Below are 13,116 nucleotides of genomic sequence, written 5' to 3'. Positions count from 1 at the left end.
TTTTAATTTACACGCAAAAGCAGCACATGCAAAAAGACCAAAGGAATTTGAAGAGCGCAGATCAGAGAGGCATAGCTAGTCCGATATTGGTCTGAAATGGGTGAATGCAGGAAAAAACCTGTCCATGCCTGACACGTCTTCGATCGAGCTCCTGATAATTACAATGGTGTGATGCTAGGCTGCCATCAGCAGTGACAGATGGCGGGCCGCTGGATAAAATTCATCTTTTTTATTTTTTAATATCTTTAAATATTTTAAAAAATTAAAAACATATTAATATATTAATAATTATTTTCTTAATTAATAAGTAAAAAAAAAAATTAAATATATAAATAATCAAAATGAGAGAATGAAAATAAGAAGATATATTAATATTATTTATTAGGATGCGGCTGCTATATCGCCTCATCTCGTCCGTTGAGTAGCGAACTTACTATCCAGCGTAAAAAAAAATTTGTTTTTTATATTTAAATATATTTAAAATTTAAAAAAAATATATCAATACATCTAAAATTCATTTTTTTAATTATTAAATAAAACAATACAAACGGTCAAATAGAAGTGTCAAATAAAGTAGACATAGTAATATTTTTCTATTTATTATAATAATGTCTGCCAAAAATTTCATACGAAATGCAAAAGAGCTTTCTTGTTACTCCTCGACCAATCGACAAAATGCTTTCACTTCCTCAATCATCGGAGTAAAAACAAGGGGCGTTTGACATGACGTCTCTCTCATTTTTAATAATAAATTTAGAATATTATATGAGATGAATTGAGAATCATATTATTTTATAGATTTATTAAAATAGATTTTAATTTTTTAGGTTAACATATGTTTAATTTTTTATGATATGTATAAATAGGTTGATATGATTTTAATTTTTTTTTATAAAAAATTAAAAAATAATAATAAATTTCTTAAATAATTAGTTTGAGATATCACAACCATTTTTCTGTCAAATTAGCCATGTGTCGTCGTTCTATTAGACCCGTAGAATAATTGATAGTGAAAATAAGAGTGCATTTGAATATTGAATTGAATTGAATTGAGTTTAGATGATAAAATATTGTTATAATATTATTATTTATTATTATTATTATTTTAAGATTTAAAAAAATTAAATTATTTATTATATTTTATAATATGATTTAAAAAAATTATAATAATGAGTTGAGATAATTTTAACTTATAGATAAAGGTAATGGCAATTACTTATCCAGTTTAAGCATCAGTAAATATCTCACGCTTCTTTTAAAAATATTAGCTATAAATTTTAAATAAACAAATTACGTGTAGATTCTTTATAAAAAAGTGAAATTCATTAAAAAAGAATATTTTTTTTACACTTTTTCAAAGTGAAATCTAATTTTTTTTATTTATCTATTTCAATGACTTGTTCGAAGATTTATTTATTTAAAATTTATACAAATAATTTATCATCTAACGTTACTCTAAAAGTAAACTACTTATAATAATTTGTTATTTTCTTCTAATTTCCACGTGCACTTAAATGAATGAGATTTATTATGCATCAGTCAATATTCATTCTCACACTCTATATCTATAACTTTTTTATAGTGTGTATAAATGTTTTTCATAAAATATAAAGGATATTTTTCATAAGATGTGGAGTGATGAATAGTTACTAATAAAAAAAAAATTCTAAATGAATATATACGTCGTATGTTCAATAACGTACGTTATAAAATTAAGAGTAATGCTACATACAGTTATGAAGTGTACAAGTATCGTACAATCGCTTTAAAAAGGAGTGGGATCCATTATTAAAAAATTAATTTTTTTTATGTGGGTCTCGTATTTATTCATTTTTTTTAAAGTGATTGTACAATATTTGCGTACTCACGATTGCAACTATTATTTCTCTAAAATTAATGTCTAAAGAACAATTATTCCTAATCATGCAGACTGCATATATGAGGAAAAAGACATTTAATGTATAAATGAATCAGAACTCTAACATAGAAACTTATAATAATCATGCACTACGTTAAGGATAGGGGCTCCTGTTAGTACATTTCATTTTTTTTTTCTTTATATATATATATTATTACTTTTAAATATTTAAAAAAAATTTACGATATCATTAACAAAAAAATTTCTTAATCATTAAATAAAAATAAAAAAATCCCAGAGAGGGAGGACTAGCATTTTACTTATAGCTTTTTGGTACGCAAGCATGAAGCAGCCCCATCATGTTTGATTTCCTATCGACGTAAGCAAATCCAAAACTCGGGTAAAAACAAAGAGAAGTTAACCGAAGTGAATTCTCAGCCCATTGTATGTCGAGACAAGCCCATACATCGATGCCCATTGTAGCTGGGCTTCGAGTGATGCCACTTCTTAATTTGTTTATTTCATTTTTTAATATAGAAATTGTGTGGATGATACAAAAGTCTCTGAGCTTTTAAAACCTAAAACCAGCCCTTTGGTAATGTCCTAGACCAGATAAAATTATTGAAAAATTTTAAACATAAGTTTCATATTCTCCTGTTCCAGTTAAAAATATATAATTTTATATTTTTGTTTAAATATAAAATATGATAATAAAAAAATAAAATTATATATTTTTAAATGATGCGTTAAATATAAAATTTTTATACAGAACGATTAAAAATTATTAGTGGTTAATACGTCATTAAAGAGAATTATGTTTTGCCACGGTGTACGACAACTATATGACTCCTTTTGATGTGATAAAGACGTTATATTTCTCCCGTAGAATAATGCTAGACCGAGCTGGGGGCTCCCGTTGGACTATAACATGTATTTTATTATGTGTTTTTTTTTTTATATTTTTTTATATATATTTTTTTAATAATTTTATTTTACTTCATAATTAAGGAAATATTTTTTAATAATTTTTCTTTTACTTTCTGATTAAGAAAATTTTTTTAATGATGTTCTGAATTTATTTTATTTTTTAAAATATTTAAAAGTGTTAAAAAAAGTTATATAAAAAATAATTTAAATAACAACACATGAAAAAACACATGCTAGAGCCAGCGGGAGCCCCAAGCGGTGGCTCTAGCATTGTCATTCTCCTATGAATTAAATCAATATTCTTTTAAAATGTCCAAATCCCATTTAAAAAAAAAAACAAAAGATATCGTTTCTATTAAAAAAATAAAATATTTTTCACGCCGTGTCTTCTAAAAAAGAAGTAAGAATAGATAATTCTTCCAATTAATTGTCTCTAAACAAAAAAAGAATATCATTCAAAATACTGTCGAACAGGGCATAGTGTGAACCCCATGAATGATGCATATTGTATGTTGTTGGCGGTGGTTAGAAATATGAATGATGCATATTGTATGTTGTTGATGTATATTTTAGAAAACCTTAAAATTGGATAAGGTGAAAAACTCAGTTTTACACCCCCAATAAGAGGAAGACACATCTGCGGTCTCATATGCTTATTGAAGGCAGGAAGGTTTGAGAAGTAAGTTGAGAATTTTTAATTTTAGATGAAAGTTTAAGATATTATTTTTTAATATTATTATTATCTTAGGATTTTAAGAAATTGAATTGAGATTTGAAAAAGTTAAATTGTTTATAATATTTTGTATGAGAATTTGAAAAATATGTAATGATGAGATAAGACTATCAAATAAAACTAATTATTTCCATTTTCTAGAGACAAACCTTGCCCCTTTAGTCAGTATCTCTCTCTCTCTCTCTCAACCCCGAAGCTCCCTCGATCTCTCTCTCTCTCAACCCCGAAGCTTCCTCGATCTCTCTCTCATCAAGCCCAAAACTCTCTCAAGCCTCGGTCCATCGCACTATCCTCAAGCCCCCTGGTTAGGAGTGTAATCGGTCCGGTTTTAAACATATTTTATACTTGAATCGGTGTATACTAGTTTTAAGATTTAAAAAACCGATATCGTACTGATTATACCCATAAACCGATACTTTCGATTTTATCGGTCTCGATTTGATTCGGTTCAATTTTTTCGATATAGTGTATATAATATTGTATATATAAATATATATATTATAGTATATAATAGTATGGTGATAATATATTGTAGTATATTATAAAATATATTATAATTGTATTATAGACTATAATGATACATTTATAATATATTGTGATATAGTATTAGTATAACTACTAATACTATAAACTATAGTAATAAACTATAGTTATTTATATAAGATTTTAAATTTTAATGTTATATTAATTAGTAATTTAGCATATAATACAAAATTATTTTATATATAAATTATCTATAATATAAAAAATCATATAAAAAATATTTTATACAATATAAAAATTTAAATATATATATATATAAACCGATCCAATTCGATCCAGTCCAGTCCGATTTACCGGTTCATTGATTCTTTTTTCACCCCTATCTTGGTCCCTAAACGGCTCTCTATTTTCAACCTCTTTGTTTCTAGATTTTTTCCAGGTGATTATCTATCCCTGTGTTCATAGATTGGGATGCCTGATGGAAGAGATTGAATATTAGGTTAATTTTGTGCAAAGGAGTTATGGAGTGGTTGACCAAAACTCTGCATGTGTTTTGTGAAATGGAGTAGTTTTATGTTTTGACTGATGGGCTGGCTTTGCCCTGTGATTTTGAGGAGGGAGAGAACTCGAGAGGGATGGGGGGAGTGAGAGCTTCAGCAACGGCTCGACACTAGTCATTTGGATCTAAAGAGTTAAAATGAATTGAGATGGTTTTTAAAATTATTTTTTTAATATGATTATTATTTTAAGATTTAAAAAAATTAAATTATTTATTATATTTTATATAAAAATTTTAAAAAAATTATAATAATAAAAATGAAACAAGTTGATATGGTTTATATATTCAAACACGGCTTGGATCCGTCTGTCAGCAGGTCTCACTTTCCTTGCCTAGAAGCCGCGTGTCTGGGTGCGTAGTGTTTGTACTTCTCACCGACGAGCAGATTTTGCAGGGCAAGATTTGTTCTTTTTTTTCTCTACTCCATTATTTCCTTCCTCCTGGCTTTTTGTTCTGCTTGTGTTCTGTTGGGCTGATTTTCGTTTGTTTGAAAAGAAATAATATCTACAGTTGTGAGTGTATAAGTATTGTGCAGTCATTTTAAAATAAATAAATAAATATGAGACCTATATAAAAAGAAATTAATTTTTTATAAATAAATTATATTATTTTTCAAAACGATTGTACGATATTTATACATTACACTATACGTACATTATCGAAATCAGTCTTCTCTATTTATCGATTATTAGCCGAGGATCTCTCAGATTTGGTTCGTAGAAAGGAGAGACGTGGAGCCATCAAACGTCTGTTTCAGACTTTTGTGTCCACTGAGATCAAAAGGAGGGTTTGAGAATATGAGATCCTTGTAAATAACTCAAAAGCAAAAACTACCACGTGGATTAAGAAAATGGGGAAAGAGTTTTTTGTGTTTTTTTTGTGGACATTCCACTGTTAGCATTGCTAATGCCTAAGAGAAATATGCAATGGCCACAAGATGCTTGATCTTAATACAAGTCCATATCCATACACTCTGATTTGACGAGAATTCCCTCATCATGGTTAGGAAATATGCTTTCCATTTGCGTTCACTGTCACAAAGTTAGACAATTGACGTAGCGTATCCATTAGGAGAGTTAAGGCTTAGTTTGGATATTAAGAATTCAGTTATTCTCAGAATACCTTATTGTTATTCATTATTTTATAATTATTTTTCACATATTTTTTTACTATTATTTAATATTCTATTATTATTTTTTCACTACAATTCATAGAATACCTGATAATACCTTACTATCCAAATGCAATCTTAAAGCTTCGTTTGGTTACTGAACTCAACTGAGTTCAGCTGAGTTCAATATAATTTTAAGCAAAGTCTAACATCCAAATATTCATATCTCAAATTACTAAACTAGTCCCAACTCAAAACCTTTTTACACATGCGACTCACAACATTTTTCAACTTAAAACATATTTATATGTGAGACCCACAACTTTTTTCAATTTTCAATAAAAAGTACTAAACTTATATTAACATCTAAACACACTTTAAACTCAGTTTAGATGGGTCACACGCAATTCTCTTTACTGCTCAACTCACTACTATTTATAAAGAATTCAACTGAGCTGAATTTTGTTTAATATCCAAACGCAGCCTAAATCTCAATTTTACACCTCATTCAGGTTGACATGGCTTCTCTTAGATAAACTTAGCGTCAAAATTGCATTTGGATGCTGAAGTGATATCAGATTATCTGAATTGATATGTGAATAATAATATTTTATGGATCTTATTGAAATGTGTTTAAGGCTTCGTTTGGTTACTGAATTCAACTGAGTTTAACTGAGTTCAGTCTAATTTTAAGCTGAGCCCAATATCCAAACACTCAACTTTCAAATTACTAAATTAATCCAAACTCAAAACTTTCTTACATATGTGATCCATAATCTTTTTTAACTTAAAATATTTTTATACGTTTAATCCACAATTTTTTTCAACTTAAAACATTTTTATGCGTGGGACCCACAACTTTTCTTAATTTTTCATAAAAAATATTAAACTCCTCTTAATATCCAAACACACTTTTCTCAGTTTAAATGAATTCCACATAATTCTCTTTATTATTCAATTTAACTAAGTTCAGTTCAATATTTAAATGCAGTCTAAATATAAATAGGTTGAGATATATATTTAAAAGTATGAAATAGGTCGATATAAATTTAATTTTTTTTATAAAAAATTAAAAAAAAAAATTCTATTAATAAATAATTTCCAATGAATTGAGCTCATTACAACTACTAAACATAAAATATTCACCCAACATGACTACAGTCCAACTAATTGGAGTTTAGACAAACAAAAAATAGTGGTGTTAGGGGCGTAGGGCCACAGAAACCTCTACTCCTCGTTTCTACCGAATGGTGTAAACTTTTTATTTTTATTTTTGTTTCTATATTTTTCCAACCTTTTTTTTTAATCCATTTAAACATTTTTAAAAATAAGAAAAATTCACAAACTCATTAAAAAATATTTCTTTAATTATTAAATAAAAATAAAAATAAATAAAAAAATGGGTACAAAACTTATGTAATGGTTACATAACATTTCATATAATTATTATAATTATTTTAAATTTTTAAATAAAATATAATAAATAATTTAATTTTTTTAATTTAAAAATAAAAATTATATTATAATAATATTTAATTTAATTTTTAATAAAATATGTCATATCATTTAACTGTATAACCACGAGGCGGAAATCTTACATGGATCTATCATTTCTCAACAAAAAAGAAAATCGAAATCCCGTGGATCAGGAACCTTGTCTACTTTAATCCAGCGTAAAACAAACAACAGAAGAATCTTGCCCCTCTCTCTCTCTCTCTCTCTCTCCCCATCACTCACTGCTGTCTACTGAGAGTTTTCTGGTTACCACTTAAGAAGAGAGAGAGGTTCAGTGCAGAGAAAGCCTGAGAGTCACTAGCAAATTTGGGATGGCTCAGTTACTTTAGTCACGCAAAGTCCTTACACGATCTTTCTGAATCTTCTATTTTTGGCATTTACTTTTCACGGTTTCAAATTTTCCATCATAAAAGCTTTCATTCATTTTCAGAACTGGACCTGTGTTCTTTCATTGCTAGTCTTTTCACTTTTTTTTTTATTTTATTTAATCATCTATCTATAATTTGCGTGCACGCATCAATGCCCTTTGGCTTGGGAATGTAATAACGTCACCTAATATATTTTACAATATATTTTAAGATACATGTTATAAAATAAAAATATTTTTATAAAATAATATTAATTTTATAAGATAATTTATAAAAATATCTCTTATTTTAAAATATTATTATATCAAATATTATAAAAAGCTAGTTATATTTATCATTTTTTATCTTTCTTTTTTTAATGTTGAACCCTTTGGCTTGGGAAAAAAAATATATGTTTGGAAACATAAATTTTAAAAAGAATAATTATACTTAATGTCCACACACTATATATTTTTTATTTTATTTTATTTTTTTCATAATAAATATGTGAGGTATAAATGATAATCGATAAATAGAATAACTCAATTAATTTAATAAGAATAAGATAAAAACTAATAATAATAATTTAAAAATATATAATATGTGATGTAAGATAGTAAGATTTGACTAATAAAATTTAAAATTTATTTTTTTAAATTAAGTTATGTAGGTAAATACTTTATTATATATACTCTACATTCTAGATTGCGAATATTTTTTAAAGGCTATTATAATTTTTCTTCCATAACATATATTTATAAAAACCAGTATCAGATTTACATACTGATGTGATTTATTATTATAGGTTATATATATTTTACAAAAAAATAATATATTTTACACTCAGAGAGAGTCTGTCGATTTTTTGTACTTAAATGTGTTTTGTTAAATATTTTTATTTGTTAATATTTTAGTACTGTGTTTTAAAAAATACACAAAAAATACTTTAATGTGTCTCAATCCAATCTCATAGCATTGATATTGATTTCATTAAATTTATCTCTAAAATTTGATAAAAAAATATATATTTATCTCAATTTAAAATTTTTTTACATATAGAATCTATAATTTTTTTAAACTCAAAACCTCTTTTCACATAGAACTCACAATTTTTTTTTAACTTTTTATAAATATATTTATTTTAACATCTAAATACATCTAAACTCATCTTAAATGAATTTCACAAAACTCACTCCACCATCTCAACTCGATATTATTTATAAAGAATTCGATTCAACTCAACATTTCAACTCAGTTTTAAGTATAATTTGAATAATGAGATAAATTAAAATAAAAATTATTAAAAAATTATTTTTTAATATTATTATTATTTAAAAATTTAAAAAAATTATAATAATCAAATAAAATAAAATAATTATTTATCCAAATCGCACCTTATTCTTTTTAAAAGAAATTATTATAACTTTTTCTTAAAAAAAAAAAAAAAGAATCAAACGTACGTAGATAAGCCGTTGATGGGTTGCTCGATGTGAAGAGACAGCTAGCAGCTGAGGCCTTGGAGTTGGGCCACAGTCCCGCCTTTGGGTTCTTCTGCTTCTCATGTCCCATCAAATATCTCACCCAGAGAGTGAAGTGAAGAACCAGAAATAAAAAAAAAAAACCCGTCATGATGACGAAAACAGCCCTGATCTTGACAATTCCCTTTACCTCCGTTTGGATAGTGGAGTTTTTGGAAAATATTTTAATATTATTATTTAATATTTTATTATTACCTTCTTATTATTATTTACAAAATATCTGAAATCGTTACTAAAATGCAACCTTATTATTATCCAACCGCATCTGCTGGGCTCCAGTCATCCCCTCCCCTTCTCTGTTGTCTTCAAAATCCCTACTCCGTCACTTGTGAGGACTTTTTCGTCAATTCATCATTCCTGGGGAGCTGGGAAAAAAAAACTGCATCTTGGACTCTGACTGTCCCAGAAATTCCTGGGGCCCAAATAATGTTTGCATGATGGAAGCTAATAAATCAGCTACGTGTCATAGATTGGGGGGTCCCTATTCATATACATGTATAAATTATTAATATATATGTAGAATTTGGATTTTGTATGCGCAATAAAGGCGTTGGTCCTTCTTTCCCAATAAACAATTTGACTCATGAGTTCAAATAATTCACGCTCTTCAACCAGTGGCAGTACACAAACAAACTCACTCTTTTCCACCTCTGTCCATCTGCCCAATGCATTAATATCCCAGACTCAGAGTACTACTACTCTCGCCACCCTCAACTGTATTTTTGTAGTTGTATGCTCAGCATTAAGCCCTTTTTTTCAAAATATGGAAAATAAAAAATAAAATAAATTCTCAGGGACATTCACACAACTCACGTTGAACATCCAAAAGCAATGCTTTTGCTATGTTTGTTAAGATGAGATAAATTAAAATAAAAATTAAAAATTAAATAAATTATTATTGATAATAAATTATTTTTTATTTTTAAAATTTAAAAAGTTAAATTATTTATTTTATTTTATATATAAATTTAAAAAAATTATAATAATAAGATCAAATAAAATAAAAATTTTATAAAAGTGAACGAGACTTAATGACCCGAATCATCCGGGACCACATGACAATAAACTTGGTAATAATAATAATGATGATAATAAAACTTGCACCATGCATTAGTTTCATTAAAGTGAATAGGGTACACGAAAATAAAGTATAAAAAAAAGAAGTAGAAGATTCAAAATATTGTCTCGTGAAACTTGGGTCAAGATAAGGAAAGGAATAGTCAATATATAAGACAATTCGCAATAGTCCAAAGTACTTACTGTATATTCAGGAGCTGCGGTTGGCCGTTACAGTAATTTATTAATGCACATTTGAAGCTGACTTTTTTTTGGATAATAAAACAATTCATTTCAGCAAAACCTTAATGAGTTTTCCAGACCAGACGACTTGTGAGATACAATCTGAAAAAGAATCTCATTACACGCAAATATCATCTACATGCCATGCCATGCATATTTTGGCGCTTCAACGCCACTTGTTGAAACTACCGTAGCGGAATGGAACGGAAGCAAATCTATCTATTGCGTACGGAAGACCAATCGGAACAGAAGCTTATGGACAGCCATTCCAATCACATATTTTGAAGCTGACTTTTTGGATGCTTAGATGGAAACGTCATATGCACTTGATACCTCTGAATTGCACTCAAGAAAAGCATGGCACCAGTACTCATAGAGGAGATGAGCAGCTTGATCCCAGCTCCTTGCAAGATGGTGCCCACACATATGGGAATGGGGTGGGGGGTACTTGGACAAGCTAGGCAGATATTGAAGATATAAGGTTGAGGACTCCCGATGTTGTGATCAAGTGTGTGTTACTGTTAGAGGTAGAAAATTGCATGGCGCGCATGAGATCATAGGCTAAATGTAGGGTATGTGAAACTCGCGCATTGGCTTATTAATAACATTTTCAAGCTAGCTTGAACAATTTAGTTGTCTGAAATTTCTATAGAATAGCGCGTATGAGCATTAGGTGGTGGTGGTGAACCATTTTTTAGTTAGAGGACAAACACAAAAAAGAAAAAGAAAAAAAAAATACAACTATTGTTACTTATTGGGACGGAATTAAGAAGGAATAAAGCCTCCATCCCCTTTGGAGGGTTAGATTATCCTTAAGATATAGGGTTAGTTTGGATTCTGAGATGAGATGATTTTAGATACAAATTGAAAAAAATATTGTTAGAATATTAATTTTTAATATTATTATATTTTTAGAATTTGAAAATTTTAAATTGTTTATTATATTTTATGTGAGAATTTTAAAAAAATATAATAATGATATGAGATGAAATACTTTTTTAATCCTAACAGGTCATATAGGTTTTAAAGGGAATTAGCAGAGTGATTAAAGCATCCTCATTGGCTTGGCCAAATGAGGAGATTGGCTAAAATTTGCATAATTGATGTCAAAAGCATCCCACATTGAATTGGGCAAATCTAAAATAATTTAGACTTTTACTATAGTGATTGACCAAATATGGAGAACCACAATTGATTCACCAAACATTAAAATACTAATTTCTCACTCCAAACAAACATTAAAATCTTAATTTCTCACTCCAAGCAAAAATACTATTTGGTTTGTAATTAAAAAATTTAGATAGAATTTTAAATGAGTTTAATCAAATATTTTTTTTATTAGCATTAAATGACTTTTGAAAATATGATTTTTTTAATATTAATTTAATTAGATATAATTATTATTAACATTTAATTGGTAGAGATACAAAATGTGATAAAAAAAATTAAATAAAAAAATTAAATTAATAATATTTTATTATTATATAGAGAGTGAATGGATAATCTAATGTGAGGATTAAATTTAAATGAAATAAGTAAATGTAAAAAAGTGTGATATTAACTAAATTTTAAAAATGAATTTAACCAAATTAATGAGGATGCTCTTATTGAGGGGGAAAGAACAACTAACATTAAAAGAAAAAAAAAATAATCAATGGCTATGATCAAAACAAAGTGCTGTATCATGTAATAGCTTTTGAATCTAAATTGGCACACAAAAAAATTAAAAATATAAAATGTGGTGACTTCTCCATGTCAGGCCACCCTGGATTTTTCATATATACTTTAATTGGGATAATATTCGTGATCTTCATTCACCATATATATTTCAACATATAAAATAGTGCCGGAGTTGTTAGATTCCACGAAGCTAGAACCCTGCAAAGTGCAAAAGTCACGAGAGTGATCATGCAGACTATTCATTCATGAACGAACAAACCAACAATATTAAGAGTAATGATATATACATAATATATTATATAATATACTGTATAATAATATTATAAAATGAGAATATTTTTATAAAATATTTTATAAAAATACTTATCATTTAAAATATTATTATATAAAAAATTATGTATAAAATGTTTTCTCAAAATTATAGATAAAAACAACAACAACAACCACAAAAAGGACGTACGAAAAGTGAGAGGCAAAATTGGCCCGATTTGCCAACCAAAATGAAAAGAAAAAGAGAGAGTAAAGACAAAACCCGGGTTTTCTGAAGGAAGTAGCAGCCAAGCAGTAGGAGGAGGATTCCTTGTATCATGTTGCGTGATGGATGTACATTGTCACTATCACAATTTTTCTTTTTTTTTTTTTTCTTTTTTATGGATTTTGGTCTAAAAGGATAAATAGCAAGCCTTTGGTGGTTTCTTGCAAAATCAAAAGAGTAGTCATAAATATAAAGAGTTTTATTACACAATTTCTACCATATTCTATATTTTATATTTTTTATAATTTTTAAAATTTTTAATATTTTTTTTAAAAATATTTTTGAGTTTATTTTTTTAAATTTTTTATTCATTATTCATATAATAATATTTGATAAAAGAAAAAAATAATAAAAATTAAAAAAAAAATATGGAGTGTTAGGAAGATTTTTTGAAATATAAATTCTAGACAAGTTTTATATAAATAATAATTTTTTTTACATTCTTTTAAAATAAAATTTATTTTTTTACAAGAATTTATGTAAGATTTATCTGTTTAAAATTTATATGTATGATTTCTCAAATCCAAAACT

The sequence above is a fragment of the Juglans regia genome, chromosome 10 (genome assembly GCF_001411555.2).
Source record: "Juglans regia cultivar Chandler chromosome 10, Walnut 2.0, whole genome shotgun sequence".
In the NCBI taxonomy this organism is placed as follows: Eukaryota; Viridiplantae; Streptophyta; class Magnoliopsida; order Fagales; family Juglandaceae; genus Juglans; species Juglans regia.
Note: the sequence above shows the minus strand (reverse complement) of the source record.